The 23,075-nt window shown below is 48.2% G+C and overlaps 1 long non-coding RNA gene across 2 annotated transcripts; it reads left to right on the forward strand.

Annotated features, from left to right (window-relative positions):
- Nucleotides 1-606: 606 nt before the first annotated feature.
- On the forward strand, nt 607-17,324 carry LOC131816445 (uncharacterized). Of its 2 annotated transcripts, XR_009348067.1 has the most exons (6): nt 607-846; nt 1,010-1,704; nt 6,807-6,906; nt 7,524-7,627; nt 8,479-8,591; nt 16,103-17,324. It is a non-coding gene; the product is annotated as an uncharacterized LOC131816445 (long non-coding RNA). The 2 variants fall into 2 exon arrangements; XR_009348066.1 differs by lacking the exons at nt 6,807-6,906; nt 7,524-7,627; nt 8,479-8,591; nt 16,103-17,324 and having other exon boundaries at nt 1,010-1,705.
- Nucleotides 17,325-23,075: the final 5,751 nt, after the last annotated feature.

Here is a 23,075-nt window from a genome sequence, read left to right on the forward strand (position 1 = left end):
TTTTACATGCGTCAGCTCAGTAATCTTAAAACCCCGTGCCCCCTCCCCCACAAAAGAAACACAAAGAGGAGGATGCCCTAGCCTCACTGATCAGATGGAGAAAATGAAGCCCCCCCAAATTTCCATAACTTGCTTGAGATGCTACAGCTGGGGGAAATCCAGGGTTCATGGCCAGCCGACCGGCAGGTGAACATCACACTTCATTGCCAATTAACTCGGCTCTTCCGTCTGACCTCAAAGCCCTTGACAGACAGGTGTCACTTCTCACCGCTCAGTCGCTTTTCTCCGATTAGATAAAGAACTGATGCTCAGAAAGATGAAGCAACTTGCTAAGGGCCACGCAGTGACTCGGTGGCAGCCTAGCCAGGGATCCAGACTCCACGGTATACTGTCTTCACTTCCCCAGGTTTCAGGGATGCGTTCCAAGGCTCGCTTTCTGCGACAGAGGCTCCCACTCGCGGCGCCCCGAACACGCGGGTGTCACCACCCGAGGCTCCGCGGGGTCCCTCCAGGACCAGACACCGCCCCCTGGCGGCAGTGGGCGACAGCGCAGGGTATGCTAATGAGCCCGCGGCGCGGCGCGCTGATTGGCTGGCGCAGATTCCAGCGGCTTTCCCGGGGCGGGGGCCAAGGCAGAGTAAGGGGGTGCCGCGGGCAGCAGCCGCCCCCGCCCCCCGTCCACCCGGACGCTAGTGCCAGTGCCGGGCACGCGGGTGCCTTGGCCGGGGGCTTCTTCTCCTGCGCTCTGCTCGGCTCGGCTTCTGATGGTGCCCTCGTCCAGGGTCCAGCATGACGATCCGACACCAAGGCCAACAGTACAGGCCGAGGATGGTATTTCTGCAGAAGGTGAGCGCGGTCCGGTGCCCTGGGCCTCGGGGAGGTTCGCGGGGGTCCCAACTCTGGGAAGTGTCCGCGGAGATGCTGGCGAGGCGCGGGGCGTGTGGCCGGAGTGGAGGGCATCCCTGTGGTCTTCAAACTGGCGTGTGTTGTAATAACATTATCTGTTCAGGTTTGCAAGCTGCCCGCTGGTCTTGAAGAGTCAGCCGTGCTTGGGCAGAAAGTCGGAGGGTGAAGAGCTTCCTATGAGCCCAGGCCGGACTGTTCCGAGGGTGTTCTACGCCCTTTCCCCCAGCGGTTCCCACCAACTCCGGTGATCCACAGGCTGGTCTGCACGTGAATGCCCGCTGTGTTGCCTTCCTTCCCCTAGCTCCCCCCTTCCCCAGCTACCTACCGCTGCTTCCCGAGATCAGCCCTCTCACCAACCCTATGAGATCCCATTATTTCCCCCAATTTTACAGGTAAGAGAACAGGTTGTTGAGGACCAGGACTGGAAAAACTGGTGCAATTTGGTCAAACTGGTCTCACTAGGACAGCAAAAACTTGAAGTGTGCTGCCTGCAGTGGGTCGGAATTTCCAATCCTGTGTGAGGCACCCCAAATCCAGAGAGCCTTGAGGCTGAGACTGAAGGGACTTTCTGCCCAAGAAGGGCAGAAGGGAAGCCGCAGGGGGTGGGGGTGGCATGTCCCAGAGCAGAGGCAGGAGCGAGTCTGGTGTTGGAGGCAGGTTGCTTGCTATTGCTGAATTTATTATACCAGGGGAGTGTGAGGCTGGACAGGGAGGCCACAACGGATCATACCCATCTCCTGTGCCTTTCAGAGGTGGCCTGATTTCCCCCAGAAGAAGCTACGGAGGAATTTGGAGCAGGTGAGGGATGTGGTCAGATTCAAGCTCAAAATCAAGGTCAAAAGACCAGCCTGATGTGAAGGAGAGGAAAGATGGCACGTCTTCTTTTCCCGGAGCTTAGAGTTCACCCAAGTCCTCCTGTGTTCACTACAACTCTAGCTGCCTAGAAAGTGCCAGGCTTATCCAGGACCGGAAGAAAGGTTACTGGTCAGAGGTTGTTTCTTTCTCCTCGGACTGCCGTGTCCCCATCTCAGGCCCAGTGCACCTATCGGGTAGACAGGCCCACCAGCCCCTGCTGCTGCCCACTTCTGATTTCTGTTGCAGGATGTGGGGACTGGCACCCCAGCAGGGAGGGCTAATGGGCTTGCTTAAGATGTGGCAGAAAGAGGGGTGCCTGGGTGGCTCAGTTAGTTAAGCTGCTGACTCTTGGTTTCAGCTCAGGTCATGATCTCAGGGTCGTGAGAGCGAGTTCTGCATTGGGCTCTGTGCTGGGTGTGGAGCCTGCTGAAGATTCTCCCTCTCCCTCTGCCCCTCTGCCCCTCTCCACCTCTGTCTCTGTCTCTGTCTCTCTCAAAAAAAAAAAAAAAAAAAAAAAAAGGAAAAAGAAAGATGTGGCAGAAAGAAAGAGGTAGAAATTCTACAGTCCAGGGATGCCTGGGTGGCTCAGTTGGTTGGACGACTGCCTTCAGCTCAGGTCATGATCCCGGAGTCCCGGGATCGAGTCCCACATCGGGCTCCCGGCTCCATGGGGAGTCTGCTTCGCTCTCTGACCTTCTCCTCGCTCATGCTCTCTCTCACTGTCTCTCTCTCAAATAAATAAATAAAATCTTAAAAAAAAAAAAAAAAGAAATTCTACAGTCCAGGAATTTTGCCTGGGGGCAGTGAGCCAATGACACACAGTGGACAGAAGAGTGTAGCTAGGCAGCCTGGTGTGGCCCCCGACACCCACAGGGCTCTGTTCTGATTCCAGCCTATCTCCTGTGTCCTGGCAGCTCTGGCCAGCTAGGGGTGAGGTGGACAAAATGTTCCTCCAGGCCTCTAAAGTGTTTTTCTGTTCAATTTAGGGAGGCTTTTGGGCCTGGGCAAGGACTACAAGGAGTAGGGATCTTAAGAAGGCTTGGATGGATTTAGACATGCTTGGGGAGGGGCATCTGGGTGGCTCAGTTGGTTGGGCTTTTGGCTTGAGTCATGATCCGGGAGTCCCGGGATCAAGCCCGGCTTTGGGCTCCCTGCTCAGCTGGGGGGGCCTGCTTCTCCCTTTTTATCTGCCAGCCTCTCTCCTTTGTTTGTGTGCTTCCTCTCTCTCTCTCTGTCAAATAAGTGAATTTAAAAAAAATCTAGAATTGCTTGGAAAGCAAAAATATATATATGTCTCCACATAGCACATGTACACGGAGGATCTCCCGTGCTTCAGACATCGTTAGATGCTGGGATGGCAGAGACATTCGAGACCTGATCCCTGCCTGCAAGTGGCTTCTAGTCTAGTAGGGGGAGACGGCCACATATGCCAATCCCGTGGCTCATCACAGGTGCCACGACAGACACTTGGAGGTAGAGGAAGTGCCTATGCGGGCACATTCTGTATCCTGGATGCAGTATCGTGAAAGGATTCTGGAAGGTTCTGTGGTGGTTTAGCTGGCTTTCGAAGGGTGCAAGGGTGTTCTTGAGGCAGACGGGGTGTCAGAAGAGGGGCGGGACACGGGAGCAGGAGGACTCGCATTTAGCTGGGGATCTGTTGTGTGTCTGTTGTTGACTGGAGTCAGATGGTGTTGGCCATCCAGCAGTTCTCTTTCCAGAGGGAGGTTCTGCAATACTTGGGAAAGGTTCTCAGTGGTTGTTGAGAATGTAACAGAAGTGAGGACTTTTGGGGGCTGGACACAGCTAGCAAGGCATCTGGGACTCGAGCCTGCAGACTGTGCTTGGTGGCAGTGGACAGGGCGGGACGCGACAGGACAGGAGCCCTGCTGGAGAAGAGAGTAGGGTGCTTGGGACCCTGTTACGTCTTTGCACAACAAAGGATATGATTAGGTTGGTCACCAGGAAGCCCTCTCTGATTTATAGGAACACTTTGCTCTCTGACACCTTATGGAGAGTGACCGCCACTTCACATGAGGGGAAACCGTGACCGTGGGTGGATGGGCTCTAGACACTCTTGCTTCCGACAGGCTTGTAGTGACCGTCTGGATTCTCAGCAGTGCCTGATGTCCTACCTCAGCCAGTGGGACTCTGCGATGGGCAACGCTAGGCTCGTTGTGGGGTCAGAGAAGCCAAGGACAACTACTTTCTTGCAGCTTTTATTTGTGGCCTCAGGAGTTAGTCGTGGAGAAGTCAGGATTCTATGGAGCCAGGAGGCTGTGGTCTGGACAGCAGTGTGTGTGTGTGTGTGTGTGTGTGTGTGTGTGCGTGTGCACTTTCTTTTATTGGTGGATAAGGAGATGGCCAAGATCACCTCTCTGAGACTTTGGGAGTTGGTCCCACACTGTACATGTTAGATTTATGATGACTCTTTTTTAAGGAACCATTTAAGTGAATTTACATTGGAAAAGGTCAGAGGAAAATTATTCTGGACCCAAATGGAAAGATTCTTGTCTTAGACAGTGCTCGAACAAAATACCACAGCCTGGCTAGCTTATAAACAACAGAAATTTATTTCTCCCAGTTCAGGAGGCTGGAAGTCTGAGACGCCAGCGTGGTCGGGTCTGGTGAGAACCTTCTTCCCAGTCCCATACTGCGTGCGGTGTCCTCACATGGTGGAAAGGGCCAGAAAGCTCGCTGGGGTCTCTTCGATTCTCAGGGCGCTAATCTCATTGACGAAGACTTTACAGAAATAAAACTAATGAATCACCGAGATAGTAATTAGTAAAAGCTGATGGTAAAAGACAGTTTGCAAAACAGGAGCACTCAGACCAAAGCACGGAATGAGGCTCAGGGACATACTGTCCAAAAACAACTTAGAACGCGTGAAGGCAGCGAGTTAATTTTTTATAGGGATTGGTTTTAATATTAGAATTTTCCTAAATGATAAGGAAGTCGGCTGTGCTTACCTCACATCAACCAGGGGCAACAGTTCACATTTGCTTATAATTCCAGAGGTGTAAGCAAGAAACAACCCAGGTCAAGTTAGCCTTGCAAAATAAGCTAAATCAATCTTTGTACAACTACACTGGCTTTTGGTTGTTGTTTTTTTCTTTCCTGCTTAGGGAATTTTCAAGGCTGTTCTTCATTCGTTTTGGATTTTAAGTTTCCCCTTGTGACTATTAGGGTCACACAAATATTCAGACCATAGCAATTCCGGAAAGATATACGTGGGACACACACACTCCCCTCTCCCCGGCGAAACCTCCCTTCATACACAGTGGGACCTCCTTGCTGGCAAGAAATCTGCCTCTTTTTTTCCTGGGTGTTTTAAAATAGTTCTTATTGATCTTTGGAGGTTAGTTTCAAATTTTTCATAGACTGATTTTTTTTTTTTTAAACACAAAGGGAAAGAAAGGAACCTGCTGGATATTTTTATCAGAGAAGTTTCAATTTCTAAGTGGCCCCATTTGTAAAAGCTCCTCCGTCTGCTGCCTAGGATCCCCCCACCACAACCCTCCCCACTGACCCTCTACCAAGAAGATGGCCATTTCATCCAGTGAAATGTAGTATTTTTGGTAAAAGTTATTTATAACCTGAGAAGTTATGAGTAAAGGAGGAAGTATTCAGCCGTGTCATTAGAAACTAACTCTAGCTTGACAGAGTGTGTGTGTGTGTGTGTGTGTGTGTGTGTGTGTGTCTGTATGTGTTGGGGAAGAAGGCACCTCTGGCTGCTGCCACAAGGAGGGGACCCCCACAGCCGGTGGCTCCCCCAGCCCCCCGATGTCCAGGAGATGCAGCCTCCTCCCAGCCCCTCTGCTCCCTTGCTGCTGCGGGCCCCTGGCTGGTCTAGTGGCCAAGTTGCTGTCACGGTTCCGGAGCCATCTGCGAGCCTGTAAAGTGTCCCTGCAGATGAAGTGTGCAGTCAGCTTTGCACGAGGAGCCCTGGGTGCCATGTGGGCCCCCACGGGCTGGCAGCGTGGTGGGCACTGCGTCTGGAATGGTTTCAGTGGACAATGCACCTGATTCTAGCCCCTTTCTAAGGATGGTGGTTCAGCAGCAAATACTGGTTTAGCAGTAGAAGGAAAGAGGAATCCCAGCCCCTGCTCCCCATGTTGACTTCTGAGTAGGGGTGGCAGGTAGACTTTCTCCAGTTCAGGCTCTCCTGCTCAACTCTTCTATCTAATGTAGCCGGGTCTGTGTATACCTCCTTCCTCTCTACCTTGGCCGCATCCCGGGCTTCCTTCCAAGTCCACTTCCTCCAGGAAGCATTCCCTGACCATCCTGATCATCTTCGCCCCCTTTGAGGTCCACATGAGGCACACTTTCTTCCGTGCTTGGTGTTGACCTCTGGCTGTCCTGCTACCCCAGCTCCCGGAAGACGAAGATTATGTTGTATCTTTTTAGCAATCATGGAATTGGATTCATAAGAAGAATTCAATTACATTTCTCTCTCTGGATAAGGTTGTCCGGCTCTGTTTTTCTTCTGTAGCTTTACTGACTGGTCTCTGAAGGGCAGATTGTGACAATAACTTCTGTCACCGGCACCCCCCACCCCCAGCTGTCACTATTTCTGTGTTGCCTTAGAGAGTATCTGTTTCATAGTCAATGTTTTCATTTGCTCTTCACAGCTACCCTTTTAGATAGACGGGACAGGAATTACATTTTTCCCCCTCAGTGGATAAAATTGCAGAGATTCAGAGAGGTTCAATGATGGGCGCAGAGTCACACAGCTGAACCTGAATGCTTCCCTGATACAGGGAAGACCAGTGGTCCCACTGGAACCTCAGGTACATTCAGGCACTGAGAGGGCTTTGTTGCACAGAGTTGGGATGAATAGCAGGAAAATCACTGTGGCAGAGGGGCACCTGGGTGGCTCAGTTGGGGAAGCGTGTGCCTTTGGCTCAGGTCATGATCCTGGGGTCCTGGGATTGAGCCCCGTGTTGGGCTCCCTGCTTGGGGGCGGGGGTGAGGGGGTCTACTTCTCTCTGCTGTTGCTCAGGCTCTCTTGCTCTCTCAAATGAGTAAACACGTTAAAAATATAAAAGCTACTGCAGGATTGAAAGAGTTCAATCAAGAGGGAGCCATGGTTGGCAGGGGTCCTCCAGATGAAGATGTGGCAGGCCAGACCTGGCGGCTATGGGAATGGTGAGGAAAGACCTTCGGTCTCACTGTGGTTATCTGCACCAACCCGGATACTTCCTGCGTCCCTCCCTCTGCTTGGGCTGTGCTTGCACCCTGGGATGCCCTCTCCCCTCCCTCCCTGGAGCTGGAGACCGAGGCTGGAGGTCCGACATCTCCTGGATGCTTCTGGGCGTCTGTGCCGGCAGACCAGCACCCACCCAAAGTCTTGCTTTTCCCAAACAGGCTGCTGTGTTTGGGTTTCCTAGCTTGGACCCAGATACCTCCATTTGCCTGGCAGGGAGGCTGGAAAGCCTCGGATCCTGTTCTCTTTCCCTCACCAAGTTGTTCCTGGTGTCCAAGGACAAGGGATCACACATGCAGGTGCTTCTGGTCTTGTCCCTGCTGCAACAGCCCAGACCGCGGCTTGCACCAGTTCTTGGGGCCCCCGCTGCTGCACATCCCCTTTCTCATTACCATCTACAAACCAAGGCAGACGATGATGCTCCTTCCTGAGAGCCCCCAGTGGCCCCGGGCTGCGGGCTGAATCGAGTCCCACCCCCGCCCCCACAACCCCAGAGTCCCGTGTTCAAGTTCTCACCACCAGGACCTCAGAATGTAACTATATTCGGATGTTATCTTAGTCTACTCTGGCAGCCAAAATAAAATCCCACCGACTGGGGGAGCTTCCACAGCAGAAATGTCCTGTCTCCCTGTCCTGGAGGCCAGAGAGCAAGGTGCTGGCAAGGTGGGTTTTATTCTGACAACTCTGTCCTTGGCTTGTAGGCAGCGACCCCCTGGCTGGGTCCGCAGGAGACCCCAGAGAGAGTTGGGGCGGGGGGAGGGGGCCCTCGGGTCTCTTCTTACAAGCACGAATCCTATCTGAGCGTGGCCCCATCTTTCTGACCTCATTTAACCTTAATGACTTCCGGAAAGGCCCCATCTCTAAATACAGTCTTCCTGGTGGTTGAGAGCTTCACCGTCCAAAAGGGGAGGGGGAGGGTCACAAACATTGAGTTCCTGGCAGACAGAACCTTCAAAGAGGTGATTTAAGTTCAAATGAGGCCAGTAGGGGAGGGTCTCATCCAGTGTGACTGGTGTTCCTATAAGAAGAGATTAAGACACACAGAGAGACACACGGGACACTAGGCGGAGGGATGGCCACCTGCCAGCCAAGGAGAGAGGCTTGGAAGAAACCCACTTTGCTGACACCCTGATCTCAGACTTCCCAGCCTCGACCCCCAGGAGAAAAAGAGTTTCTGTTGTTTAAGCCACTCAGCCCATGCCCGTTGATGGTAATTTGCTCTAGGGCAGGGACCGATACACGTATGAAATGACATTCGCGGTCTTCTGGGTCCTGCATCCCTCTGTTTCTCCCCCCCACACACCATGCCTTTCAGTGCTCTCAGGCCTTTGCACACATCTGCTCCCCCAGTCTGGGATGCCCCCTTCCCTGGAGCGAGGCAAGGCGTTCTCACCCTGTGCTCTCCCGTTAGAAACAGGGGGCCGCAAGCAGACGGGATGTGTGTGGCTCCCGGGCTGAAAGCAGTGAAATGTAGGTGTGTACACCCCTCAGTGTTGTCTCTGTCCCTGCATCAGGATCAGGAAAGCAACTGCTGGAAGGCAGGACCAGCGGTGGCAGCAGCCTGGATCTCAGAGTCAGGACCCTGACAGAATGCCCCGGACCATGGCCCACTGGATTTTGCATTTGCGTAAGAGAAATTGATTTTTGTTGTGTGAAGTTTTTGATTCCACAGTGTGGTCCAGTCTGTCCTAATACAGCCTTATCTTCTGCCCAAATCTTCACCTTCTAAGTCTCCATTTAAATGCTACCTCTTTTTTTTTTTTTTTAAAGATTTTATTATCTGAGAGAGAGCAAGCCCAAGTGACAGGAGAGGTGGGAGGAGGGGCAGAGGGAGACGCAGACTCCACGGTGAGCTAAGCAGGGAGCCCGACCTCAGACTTGATCCCCAAACCCCAAGATCATGACCTGAGCCGAAGGCAGACACTTAACCGGCTGAGCCCCCCGGGAGTTCTGCTGCCTCTTTCTTTAAAATCTTTCCAGGGCACCTGGGTGGCTCAGTCGGTTGAGCGTCTGCCTTAGGCTTGGGTCATGGTCCCAGGGTCCTGGGATTGAGACCCGCGTCGGGCTCCCTGCTTGGTGGGGAGCCTGCTTCTCCCTCTCCCACTCCCCTCTGCTTGTGTTCCTTTCTCGCTATGTCTATCTCTGTCAAATAAATAGATAAAATCTTTAAAAAAAAAAAAACTTTCCAGAATCAACCGACACCCATTCAGAACTAATCACTTTCCTGTGTACTTTGATGGTATTGGGTACCTTATATCTGTCTGACAGCGCTTAGCATCCTGGCTGGTTTACGTGCCTGTAGATTTAGGGACAGGGAATGATTAAGAGGATGAATATTGGAACGAGACTGATTGGGTTCACATCTCACATTTCAGCCCTGCCGTTTATCCGCACTGGGACCTTTGGTGAGGACCTCGGTTCCTCTCTGTCCGTCTGGTACCCACCAGAGTACTTACTACAGTGATAAGTCACTCAGTAGTACCTGCTTGTCAGCCTCCATCTCTTTTGTCTTGCAGACTGAAGAATCAGTAAAGACGCAGAGCCAGAGATGGGGAGCAATGTGTAAAGCCACGGGGTGCCATGATTACAGAATCAAGGGCCCTTGTAACATGACAAGTGGTATAGTTGATGGCACAGGCAAGGGCCAGCAGAGACTACAGCTCCCTACAAATTAATCCCAACTGGAGGGACAAAACTCAGGGGGAGGGAGGAAGGCGAGATGAATTCAGTATCACTTTTTTGAAATCACTTTCCCCAAAGTCATCCTTTTATGTGTGCATCCAGAGACGTGCCTACCTTGGAGATATTTTGAGGTTGGTTCCTGACCACTGTAATAAGGCAAACATGGCAATAAGGCGAGTCAAGTGAATTTTTTGGTTTCCCGGTGTCTGTAAAAGTTATGTTTGCCCTATACTGTGTTCTAGTAAATGTGCAAGAGCGTTATGCTTGCATATACAATGTATGTATCTTAATTAAAAATACTTTATTTTAGGGGAGCCTGGGTGGCTCAGTGGGTTAAAGCCTCTGCCTTCGGCTCAGGTCAAGGTCCCAGGGTTCTGGGATCGAGCCCCGCATCGGGCTCTCTGCTCAGCGGGGAGCCTGCTTCCTCCTCTCTCTCTGCCTGCCTCTCTGCCTGCTTGTGATCTCTGTCTGTCGGATAAATAAATAAAATCTTTAAAAAAAAAATACTTTATTTTAAAAAGACTTTATGGCTGGGCGCCTGGGTGGCTCAGTAGGTTAAGCCGCTGCCTACGGCTCAGGTCATGATCTCAGGGTCCTGGGATCGAGTCCCGCATCGGGCTCTCTGCTCAGCAGGGAGCCTGCTTCCTCCACTCTCTCTCTGCCTGCCTCTCTGCCTACTTGTGATCTCTCTCTGTCAAATAAATAAATAAAATCTTAAAAAAAAAAAAAGACTTTATGGCTAAAACATGCTAACTTCATCTGAGTTTCCAGTGAGTGGTAATCACTGATCACAGATCCACTCTAACAAATATAATAATAATGTAAAAGTTTGAGGAGAGACTGGTTGGCTGTTGATTAAGTGGTTGCCTTCAGCTTGGGTCGTGATCCCAGGGTCCTGGGGTCGAACCCCATGTCGGGCTCCTTGCTCAGTGGGGGAGTCTGCTTCTCTCTCTCTTTCTCCTTCTGTGCTCTCTCTTTCAAATAAGTAAATAAAATCTTAAAAAAAAAAAAAGAAAAAGTCTGAAATTTTGTGGGAATTACAGAATGTGACCCAGAGACATGAAGTGACCAAATGCTGCTGGGAAAACAGAGCCAAAAGATTTGCTTGACTCAGGGTTGCCACCAACCTTCAATTTGTGAAAAACACAGGATCTGTGATGTGAATAAAATGCAGCACAACAAAACAAGGCATCTCTGAAGTTTAATGAATTTTTTTCTACTGTGATGATTACCTTGAATGATTTTTAGAATATTGAATCATCCTTGCAACCTTAGTTGGATGCTTGATTTTTTCTATCTACTTTATTTATTTACTTTTAAAGATTTAATTTATTTGAGAGAGAGAGAGAGAGAGCGAGCACACACTTGCATGCATGCACGAGGTAGGGGGAGGGGCAGAGGGAGAAGCAGGCTCCCCACTGAGCAGGGAACCTGACATGGGGCTCCATCCCAGGACCCTGAGATCACGACCTGAGTTGAAGTCAGACGCTCCATGGACTGAGCCACCCAGACACCCCTGGATGCTTGATTTTATTTACTAATATTTTATTGAAGTTTTGCATCTGTATTCAAGAATGGGGCTTTTGTTTTTTGTTTTCTTTCCTGACACCAATCAGTTTTTCAACACCGACTGGGTGTCTCACAGTTCAGTTCAGTTCTGACACTACCTGGGGTTGGCATCAGACTCCACAGGTTTACGATCTCAGTCCTACAAGACTGTCCCCATGTTAGATGCCTGTCCAAGTCCCAGGTCACCAGTACTTCTGATGACTGGCTATCAATCCACAGCATCCCCAAGCACATGGTTGGATAACTCCCTAGACCTACTCCTAGAACTCACAAATCGTTTTACTTACTATTAGCAGTTGATTATAATGGATACAATTTAGGAACAAGCAAACGGCAGAGATGCACGGGAGGGTGGTGGGGTGTTTGGAACTTCCAAGCTCTCTCAGGGTGAGCCACTGAACCTAGATGTGTTCACCAACCCTGAAACTCCCTGAGCCCATCATTTTGAGGTTTTTAGGGAGGTTTCATTATATAGGCATGATTGATTACATCACTAGACATTAGTGATGGACTCTAGCCCCTCTCCTCCCTCTAGAAGTCAGGGGATGGGGCTGAAACATCCAACCTTCTAGTCAAGCCTTGGTCTTTCTGGAGATCAGCCCTGAGGGCCTCCAGCCACCAGCCATCTCTTCAGCATCCAAAAGACACTCTTAACACTGCTGAGATGCCAAGGGTTTAGGAGCTGTGTGCCACATTTGCAACAAGACCAAATCTTCACTCATTTCCAAGGACAGTAAGCTGTAGGGCAAGCTCTGAGGGAGTCAGATTGAAGAGACCAAGATTTTCAGTCCAGCCTGGTAGAGACCATCTTAGGATCCCGTCTCTACCGCTGCTGGGACTACGCAGCTGGCTTGGTGGTCCCAGCCCTCTGTGCCCGCCTTCTCCAACTCTCCACATGCTCAAACCTCTTACATTTTACCCATTATCCTGAATCTCCCCAAGAGCTTCTAAAACAATGGCAGTTTCTTCTGCACTTGGTAGGTGCTGTTCCCACTGGGGTCTGGCATCCTCTTGCAGAATAACAGGAACTACTGTGGTGTGAGCAGCTCTGGTACCTGCTCTTCCGTGTGAATGTCTGGACTCAGTTCACGACATAGCTCTTGGAGCAGACCAAAATCTCATGGGTTGTTGACATCACTTGGTATGAGAATTTTCTTTATTTTTTTAAAAAAGATTTTATTTATTTGACAGAGAGAGAGAGCTCACAAGTAGGCAGAGAGGCAGGCAGAGAGAGAGGAGGAAGCAGGTTCACTGCGGAGCAGAGAACCCGATGCAGGGCTCGATCCCAGGACCCTGGGATCATGACCTGAGCCGAAGGCAGAGGCTTTAACCCACTGAGCCACCCAGGTGCCCCTGTATGAGAATTTCCTAAAGCACTTACGTAAGATCTCTTGCCTGGCCTGGTGCTATTTTCCTGGCTGCATTTCTGCCCCCAGTAGTCTTCTTTTTCTACCCTCCTCTTTGTAGGTGGAGCATGGGGACCTTAAGTTCTTCAGCCCCTTAATTACTAATTTGTCGCAGATAGGTGCTGTTGAGCTCAAACCCCAAGAGCTAGCTCTTCAAATTCCTGGAAATTCCTCTTCCAGGCCACTCTTCAAGTATACTAAATTAAGACCTAATGTAGATAAATGACAGCTGCTGTTGGGAGCATATATAAAATATACACAAAGTCGGTCACTACTGGAATTTATAATTAGAAGTGGAGAAAATACCTAAGAGCTATCTAGATAATTATAGCTCTAATATCTCAATAAGGGACAAATTTTGACTATGTACCCAATGGAATTGAAGGGTCCTATTTGATTAGAAAATTTTCTGCAGTTAGTCTTAACATCAAGTACAGTTTCATAGAGGAATGAAGATTATTAAATACACGAATACAGGTTTTGGTTCTTGGATGGGTTAAATGAGTGTTGGAGGAAGTCATCAAGTGGACATCGGTCACCAGTTGACCCTTAGGCTGGACCTGGGCAACTGGAGGCTCCTCACCCCTCCCATCCTTGAAGTTTATATTCTGTCTGCTGCTCCCATGGTGAGAGTCATTTTCAAGGACATAGCTTTGAGAGAGCAATTTGTGTTGAGTTCATGTGGACAGTACACAGGACTGAACCCCATTAAGGCTTCTAAATAAACTTTTAACATTCTGGTGGGTGAATGAGATTTACTCATCTTATAGCCACCCAAGACAAGCCTTGCATATTAGACCCACTACCTACTAATCTGGGGTTGGCCTTTTTCTTTGGTCTCTCCTTGTGCTCTGTGCATGGCGAACAGTTCCAGATTTCACCCAGGAAGCTCCTAAGGTTTTGAACCAACAAGAGGGCCAATAAGTACTTCAATTTCGGAAAGAGATCAAATATATAGAATGAAATCAATCATCAGTGGAAAGGACAGAGAGACTATCTACACAGACCCCAAATCCAAACTTGGTGAGCTGGGAGCAACTTCAGGGAGGCACAGCTGGATAGAGGCTGTAAACAGAAAAGCTTAAACCAAGTGAAATGCATTGTACTCTAGCTTGAGAAAGAATATGGGGAGATGATTTCTGAAAGGGATGTTCAAAAAGCAAGTTTTTATCTTGCCTCTAGCACCACAGGAGAGAGTGCCTTTTAGTCGTGAACATAAATATCCAGCCAAGCTGACAGGTGTATCTGTAGAGTGAAGACACCAGATGCTATTAAATTTGGATATCATTCTCCTTGTTGATTTGTCTTCAATACAACATACGGTACTGTAACAATCGGGTCTCCCATGTAGACCTTCCTTCAAGAAGGAACACACTCTTCGCAAATAAAATTATCCAGATGACTGAAGATTGTATTTTTCACTAGAAAGGAATTAACTCCCACTCTAGGTTTATACATCAATCTCTTTTGAGTTTGGTTAGTATTAGCGTGTCTTCTGGAGCCTTCTTACCTCTGTGCAAAGTAATAAAACTAGGTTTCTGGCACTACACAATGGAACAAGGACTGTCCAACCTATTCTCACCCTCATCTTTAGGCGGGTTTTGCTCCAAACCGCAAATTTAGTAACATACTAAGAAGTTACTTCAAAGCTCTCCCTGACAGAGGTTTGTGCCAAAAGTGAAACTATCTCATTAAGAGCTTCTGTTGTTACTTCAGTAACTAAGCAATCCTGAGCCAAGTTCAAGATGATACTTGTATGGCATTTTATTCTATGTGAGGGCAAGTTTGCAGTGAATGTCACTGAATGTCATAGGTACAACTCACTTACATGGTTTTTTAGCTACATTCTATTTAAAGTAGGTCCTTCTAGGACATTCTATTTAAAGTAGGTCCTTCTAGGAGTCCATGAATAGATTTCCTTGGTTTGTCATCAAGAAGGCTTAACTGTAGAATGTTCGCTGGGAACAATTCATGTTTTTTTCTCCCCAGATTATTATTTCCATTGTTTTAAATTATATTTTGATAGTATTTGCTCAATAATATTGAGATACTATCTACTGTCCACGACAGGAGAGGCAAGGAGGGTTTCCTTCCTTTCCAAAGGTTACATGGGTTGTAGTACTTTGTTAATTATGGACCATTCTCTCAAGCAACTGTCTTTACTGAAATCCAGATGATTTTCAACAAAAGTCCATCTGAAATGGCTTTTGAGAAGTGAGAGTGACTTCTGAGCGGGTCAGTGCCCAGGTGAATGGTTTCTCTGTCAGTATTTCCCAAAATTTGTTCTGGGAAAAACCGCACTGGAGAGATATTAATAGGGTGTTACTCAAAAGTTTCTGTGGTCAGATGCTTGAGAAACACCACGCTAAACAAAGTTAGACAAGTTCCATTACTACAGGGCTTCTCAGAACAATTCTGTGGTCTCTCATTAACCGTGCCAAGAGGGCACAGTTCAGATCCCAAGCTTCTTCATCCATTATGCCGAACCCATGATGTGAAGTATTCCACGATCTAGTAAAACAAGTTTCACCAAAGAACCCAGGCCACCGTACAATCACCCACAGCAGGAGAGATGGCAGACATCATCTTCACTGAGTTTTTTATAATGATTACTTTTTATCCTCACTTTAAAATGGAGGACAGGGGCGCCTGGGTGGCTCAGCGGGTTCAAGGCTCTGCCTTCGGCTCAGGTCATGGTCTCAGGGTTCCCGGGATCAGATCCCACATCAAGCTCTCTGCTCAGCAGGGAGTCTGCTTCCCCCTCTCTCTGCCTACTTGTGATCTCTGTCTGTTAAATTAAAAAAAAAAAAAAAGAAAGAAAGAAAGAAAGAAAGAAAGAAAAAAGCCTCTGCCTTGGCTCAGGTCATGATCCCAGGGTCCTGGGATGGAGCCCTGCATCTGGCCCTCTGCTCAGCGGGGAGCCTGCTTCCTCCTTTCTGCTTGCTTCTCTGCCTACTTGTCATCTCTGTCAAATAAATAAATAATTTTAAAAATAAAAAAAGAATACACTTCACTTAAAAAAATAATAAAATAAAAAAAAATAAAAAATAAATAAAATCAAGGACAATCGAGTTCCAATATTCAGGCAGTCGGCCTGTCCGAAGAAGAGAAAGAACCAGGCCTGCATCCCGCAAACAAGCTGCAATGGAGAGTGTCCCATTTCTCCTCGGTAAACAGATCTTTTTTTATTTCAAACCTGCACCCTCCTCTCCCACAGGGAGGGTGTCCCCACCTCCTTCCAAACTGCCCTCTGGGGGCTCCTCTGCCCCCGCCCCCCCCTTCTTCCTGGGCCACAGTTCATCATGATTCCACCCGACTCCGTTTCCCTTTTCTGGCCACAATGAAATACTAAGGCCCTTATTTCAGTTTTAGTTATTGGACTGTTTTAAATGGACGAGGAGGCCGTTCTCTCTGGTACGCGGGAACGCGCCCTAAATGGCGGTTTTTGTTGTTGTTGTTGTTGTTGCTTTCTTTTTTTCAGCTGGGGTGTCGCCATCACTTTCTACAAGCCAGACGGCCCCGAGAAGTCATCGCAAGGAAACAAGTCCACGGTTCTGGGTATCCGAGGGGCCGAACGCGAGGCATCACTTCGGGGACAAACGGGCCGACCCCACGGCTTCAGGGGTGGCCCCTCCGGGAAGCCCTTCTCCCCGCCCTGCGGTGTCTTGGTCCCTCAGAGCTGGCGGCCCGCGGGGACCCCGGACCCGCCTTCTGCGACCCGCGCCCAGTTCTACCGCCTCCCACAGTCCCCAGCCTGAGGCAGGAACTTAGGACGAAACCCCCCGTCCCCGCCTCCAACCCGTCCCACAGCAGGGCTGGGGCGGAGCCGGAAGAGGCCCTCGACGGAAGTCCGCCTTTCGAGCGTCGCGTTTCCTCTCTAGGACTTTGGAGGGCTCCTGACCTCTATGGTCTGGACGCCGGCGGCTGTATGGCGGGAAAGAAAGGGGGCGCGGGTCCGCCGGGTAGAGCAGCGATCTGTGTCTTTGGGACACCCTACTGGCCTTTTTCACGTGTGCATCTGGCAGCATTACTGGAAGACAGATGGGAATTGCCATCTTCATGGTTTAGAAAAGTGGAGATTTTTCACAATGGGGCACCCTGGAATGTCTGAACAGTTTTCTAGCTTTTTTTTTTTTTTTTTTTAAACAGTACTTGCTATCTCCCTATTAACCATCTATCTATCTATCTAATCTATCCCTATCTTAGTTATATTTTTAGTTTTATTTATTGAGTTAGGTAGTAATATTTTTAAAGGTAAGCTCCATGCCTAGGGTGTGGCTTGAACTCAGAACCCAGAGATCAAGAGTGGCATGTTCTACTGACTGAGCCAGCTAGGCGCCCCTCTAACTTTTTTTTTTTTTTTTTTTTTTAATTTTTATTAGCAGAGGTGCACATACCTTTTTTACTGGCATGAGGTCTAACTTTAAAACAGTAACAGGGGTGAAGGGACCCTGAATAAGTACCTTTTGAACTTGAACCCCAGGTGGGGGCTGGACCTGCTGCTCTTTTCTTTTCAAAGACCCAGTCCTTTTGTCCACTAACACTGCAGGGATAAGTGGGCACACTTGTCCTTCCCCTCGTCTCCAGGGCCCCAAGTGGCCCTTCTGTTGGTTAAAAGCTTTGTGTTAACCAACTTATATATAATCTTCTTACTTGGATTTTCTGCCCTAAAAGGAGAAAGGGAAGACAATGCAAATATAAATACAGAATCTAGTAAAATTAGAGTTGTCTGGGTTTATTCATTTTTTCAATGGTTTTATTTATTTAACTGAGAGAGAGAAATGCACGAGAGAGAGAGAGCGCGTGAGCACATGAGCATGGGAGCAGGAGGAAAGCAGACTCCCCGCTGAGCCCGGAGCCCAAGGCAGGGCTTGATCCTAGGACATCTGATCAGGACACCCCGGGGAAGGCAGAAGCCTAACCGATTGAGCCACCCAGGTACCCCAGCATTGTCTAGGTTTAAACCCAATAGCATCTGACAAAGATAAGGGTGTGGTAAAAATAAGTTCATTCTGGGCAAACAGGATGAAAAGAGGCAATCCTGTTGAAAAACTACTTAACATTCTATAACAAGAGTCATTTAATGTGTTTTAGGTTCTGATCATTGAGATCCCATCTGTGGAAAATTCATCCCAAGCAGATCATCCAGGAGAAAGAGGAGTTGTCCTGAAGTGATTCTGCAGTGGACAGCTGTTGATTTTGGTTGCCGAAGAATCAGGCTTTTTTTTGTTATTGTTGTTGTTGTTTTCTGATTCTAACACCATGATTTTTCTGAACCTCAATCTACTTCCGGGGTGGGCACGTGACCCAGGTTTGGCCAATCAGGATATCCTAGCATGGCCAGGTAGATGATAAGGCGCAGTCGGAAAACCCGACTGCCAGGTTCCCAGCTCTGGTTTTGCCGCTTAGTAGGATCACGGATTTCAGCTTGTTATTTATCTTCTGTGAGTCTCATTTTCTCATCTGTTGAATGGGGATATGAAGGCTAGAGGTTTGCTTCATAGGGTTGTGGTGGGGACTGATGTGGTGTAGTGATGCTTGTTAGGTACCGCTGTTACCACTGTCTACCCTCAAGCACGCTCTTACCACCCTTCCTTTTTTTCACTTTTCCTTCTGCCTCCCGTAGAGTGCAATATCATCCACTGCATGGTGCCAGAATTATATTTTATACCTTTCTTTCCCACTGGAAATCTCCTGAAGGCAGGACTGTGTCTTACTCAGTGCTTAAGGAGTACCCACCCCAGAAACAGTGCTCAATAAAGGCTTAGTTGGACAAAACTGAGTATTCTCCAACACAGAGCAGAGAAAGGAGGAACAGCTACTGAAAATGTAATAAATACTAGATGATAAAAAGGAAGTAGAGAAAAATCACATGATGTCACAAAAATTTTCTTACAAAACATGGTCTGATTCCTGGGGATTATAGATTCCATTTTCTCTTGGTCATGGACTTGTTCTCATAGAATGGGCAGTTGAGTTTCAGCAACAGAGTGGTACCTAAGGCGGACTTGGTGAATTGTTACTTCCTTTCCCTAATTTAGAACGTGTCTCTTGCCTTGGAGATTGTTGGGAGAAATGGCTGTTGCCTTTGGAGGGATCAAATCTGCCCTCAGGATATCAGAAACCGCCCAGCAAACCCAATGCTCATTTGCAAAATTCACACAGATAATGCAAAGTGGACAGGGAGCCTAAGGGAGGAAGGCTTCATTAGGGGGACAGAGCGGGTAAATCAGGCCAGCCAGGAAACCTTTCTCACAAGTGATTCCCTAAATCTCTGACTGTGACACTGAGTGAGTCATAACAACATCCATTTCTCTGCCATATGGCCTTGGAGTCATGCCCATCTGAGACTCAAAAATTCTTAGAGTTGGAAGAGATGGACTGGGTTATATAGTTTACCACTGAGTGTGGTGTAGATCTCATCTTCACCACGGCACTCCAATGACACCCAGTTTCCTGGGCCAAGAGATAACCTATTTAGTTTATAGGATGGTTCTAGTTGCTAGGGACTTTTCCCACTGAGTCCTAATGTTGTCGAAAACTGACCTCTCTATTCTGGAGCTGAAATATAACACGAAGACAGAGTTTTGGGGTAAAAGGGAACGAAAGTTTTATTGCTTTGCCAGGCAAAAGAGAATGTAGCAGGCTAATGCCTTCCAAACTGCAGACCCAGCAGGGTTAAAAGACCAAGTAGGGTATTATTGGAATATACAGGATCTGGGCAGTTTGGATTGGAATCTGGTCCATGCTGCCAGTCGGATTGGTCACATCTTCAAGGTGGTCTCATCACCAGCAGGGGCACTGGTCATGGAAGTCTCGTTACTAAGTATACGTTGAGGTCAGTGGGATGTCAGTATTGACACTGATTTCGGAATAAAGGATTCTACCAAAAAACAAGTGAAGGGGAGCAGGAGGCTTTAAGAATGAGGAAGAGAGGGGCGCCTGGGTGGCTCAGTGGATTAAGCCACTGCCTTCGGCTCAGGCCATGATCTCAGGGTCCTGGGATCGAGCCCCGCATCGGGCTCTCTGCTCAGCAGGGAGCCTGCTTCCCCCTCTGTCTCTGCCTACCTCTCTACCTACTTGTGATCTCTCTCTCTGTCAAATAAAATAAATAAAAAATCTTTAAAAAAAAAAAAAGAATGAGGAAGAGAAAACATTGTTCAGTTTAAAGTCAAGCCTTACTGAAACATCACTGTACCCATCTTTTTCTTTTCTTTTTTTTTTTTTTTAAGATTTATTTATTTGACAGAGAGAGAGAGATCACAAGTAGGCAGAGAGGCAGGCAGAGGGAGAGAGAGAGGAGGAAGCAGGCTCCCCGCCGCGCAGAGAGCCCAATGCGGGACTCGATCCCAGGACCCTGAGATCATGACCTGAGCAGAAGGCAGCGGCTTAACCCACTGAGCCACCCAGGCACCCCACTGTGCCCATCTTAACTTCCATCCATCTCTATGTTCCTATAGTGGCTGCACTAATTGCTTTTCATGTAACCATGTCCCAATTCAGGTTTTGCTAATCCTTTGCAATCTTTTGGTGTTGTACCATGAACTAACAGAGAAGTCCCATCCAGTATGTCTGTGGTCACCAATGTCACATTAGTAGGAGTATTTATTCCACAGCAATGGGCAATGCCGCAAATCAGATGGGCCTGCCAAAAAAACCAAACTCAAACCCAAACCCAGAAACTGCTACTTTCAAGCCACCGGCTGCCCTTATCCCTGGTGAAACTCACTGATGCAGAGGGGATGTAAGATATGCAGCAAGTAGCTGCAAACCCAAAGTTGTGAGTGGAAAACGCGAGGCACAGACTCCATGTGGAAGGAGCAATGGTGAAAACACATAATGGTGAAAAAAAAAATTCCTCTGCGGGCTGGAGAAAAAGAACATTTCAGGTCTGGTTAGAAAAGGCCGCTTGTGTTGATGAGCAGGGAAACCGTGCCCGAAAAATCACACTGATTTTTGAACGAATGAACGAATGAACTTTATTAGGGAGGAGAATGGGAGGTACTACCTCTTTTGGAAAGGGAAGGACAGTGTAATAATAGCAATAGCTGGGGACAATTAATTCTCTGGGTTTGCACTTTTAAGAATTGAGGTGTAATTCACAGACCATAAGTGTGCCCCTTCTAGAGTGTATAGTTCAACCTGTTTAGTATATTCACGAGGTCATTCCAGCATTACCCACTGTCTCATTTCAGATCATTTTCATCACCCAAGAAGAAGCCCCATACTCTCTAGAAGCCAGTCTCTGGGATTCCTTCTTGTCCTAAGGGTTTGTACTCTTTAATTTTTTATAAAGATTTTATTTATTCCTTTGAGACAGAGAGAGAGAGAGAACATGAGCAGAGGGAGAAGGAGAAGCAGGCTCCCCACTGAGCCAGGAGCTGATGCAGGATTCCATCCCAGGACCCTGGGATCATGACCTGAGCTGAAGGCAGATGCTTAACCATCTGAGTCACCCAGGAGCTCCAGGATAGTTTGCACTTTTTACACCAAATCTGGTGTCTGTAAGGTGGCCTGAGGTTTGAACCCAGAGGGACTGACTACCAAAGATAAACAGAGAAAGGAAAAGCAGAACTGGCTTTTCCAAGGTTCAGGTGATGTATCTGAACATCCCTCTTTCTCCAACGAGCGAAAAGGAGAAAAAAGAAAGAAGCGAGAGAAAGCATTATTAGATCTGGACATGGGAGCAAAGAGGAAGGAGCAGGGGTGAAGTAGGTCTTCAAATGCAACCTCTGAAGAAAATGAGTGGAAAACGCGAGGCACAGACTCCATGGGTCAGTGGGTTAAACCTCTGCCTTCAGCTTGGGTCATGCTCTCTGGGTCCTGGGATCGAACCCCACGTTGGGCTCGTTGCTCAGCGGGGAGCCTGCTTCCCTCTCTCTGCCTGCCTCTCTGCCTACTTGTGATCTCTGTCTGTCAAAATAAAATAAAATAAGATCTTTTATAAAAAGGACTTATAGATGTTAGAAGATAGTCTAGCAGGGGCTAATGTTTTTATTTTATTTGCATTTCCTTTATGGGCTGTCTTGCGATAGCCCTTCAGACATTGCCTTTCCTGGGGAAACCAAGAGAAAAGCAGAAAGGGCTGAGATTTTGAAAAATCGCCTGTTTTGGAAAGCCTTAAGAAAGACATTTGCTCTCTGCTGCCCTCTCTGGTCTCTTCACAAAAGGCAGGGATGGCTGCTGGCAGCAGGGAGAGGGGCAGGGGACTCGGGCAGTGGTGCCTGAGCCACCCACACAGGCAGGGGGAGAGTCCGAGGGTCAGCAGAGGACCCCAGGCTGTGTGCACTTGGTTTCAGCATCCTTGAAGGATGGGCACGGCAGGTCTGACATCAGAAGGGGACTTCAGTGAGACTCAGACTCCGGGGGTAAACCGAGTGATACATTTTCCTGAGGTCTCTTCTCCTAAAGTGGGTCTTTCTCACCTCCCAACCCCCCATTCCTCTTGCTCATGTGTGGCAGGAATGGTTGGCATATGTAGATGGTAGCACTTAGCCCTTTAAAAAATTTATTATTTTTTAATTTAAGTTCAATTTTGTGAACATCTAGTGTATTATTCATTTCAGGGGGAGAATTTGGTGATTCATCAGTGGCATAGAACACTCCGTCTCATTCCATCACACGCGCTCCTTAATGTCCATCACCCGGTCACCCCATCCTCCCTCCCCCTCCCCTCCAGCAACCCTCAGTTTATTTCCTAGAGTTAAAAGTCTCTTAGGGGGACGCCTGGGTAGCTCAGTGGGTTAAGCCTCTGCCTTCAGCTCAGGTCATGATCTCAGTGTCCTGGGATCGAGCCCCACATCTTTTGGACTTTCTGCTCAGCAGGGAGCCTGCTTCCCCACCTCTGCCCCCGCCTGCCTCTCTGCCTACTTGTGATCTCTCTCTCTTTCTCTGTCAAATAAATAAAATCTTTACAAAAAAAAAAAAAAAAGTCTCTTATGGTGTACCTCCCTCTCTGTTTTTACCTTATTTTATTTTTCCTTTCCTTCCCCTAAGGTCATCTATTTTGTTTCTTAAATTCCACATATGAGTGAAATCATTTGGGGACTCAGCACTTTGGAATGTCTGTTCCACGGAATCCCATTTTTTGGGGTGGCTGGTTGAAGTTCAGAGGGGGCGTCGCAGGGAGCACTAGTTTCCATTCTGCCAGCCTTGGGGCCGATGGAGTTTTTCATTCTACTTTCAATATTAAAATCATATGATTTTAAAATAGGAGAGGACTTCTAGATTCATCAAATTTGATATTTCCTTATTACTAATAAGAAACTAGTGAATTGGAGAGATTAGTGAACTAGAGACTTGATTAGAGATTAGGCAGCTTGATCCAACTAATTCATAGTGACAGAAAAAGGACGGGTGGTTGCTTAGGGACAGGAGGAGGAGGCATCACAAAGGACACTTCTGGGGGTTATGAACATGTTCCTTCCCTTGATCACGGATGTGTTGTATCAAAA

The sequence above is a fragment of the Mustela lutreola genome, chromosome 15, assembly GCF_030435805.1.
Source record: "Mustela lutreola isolate mMusLut2 chromosome 15, mMusLut2.pri, whole genome shotgun sequence".
Classification (NCBI taxonomy): domain Eukaryota; kingdom Metazoa; phylum Chordata; class Mammalia; order Carnivora; family Mustelidae; genus Mustela; species Mustela lutreola.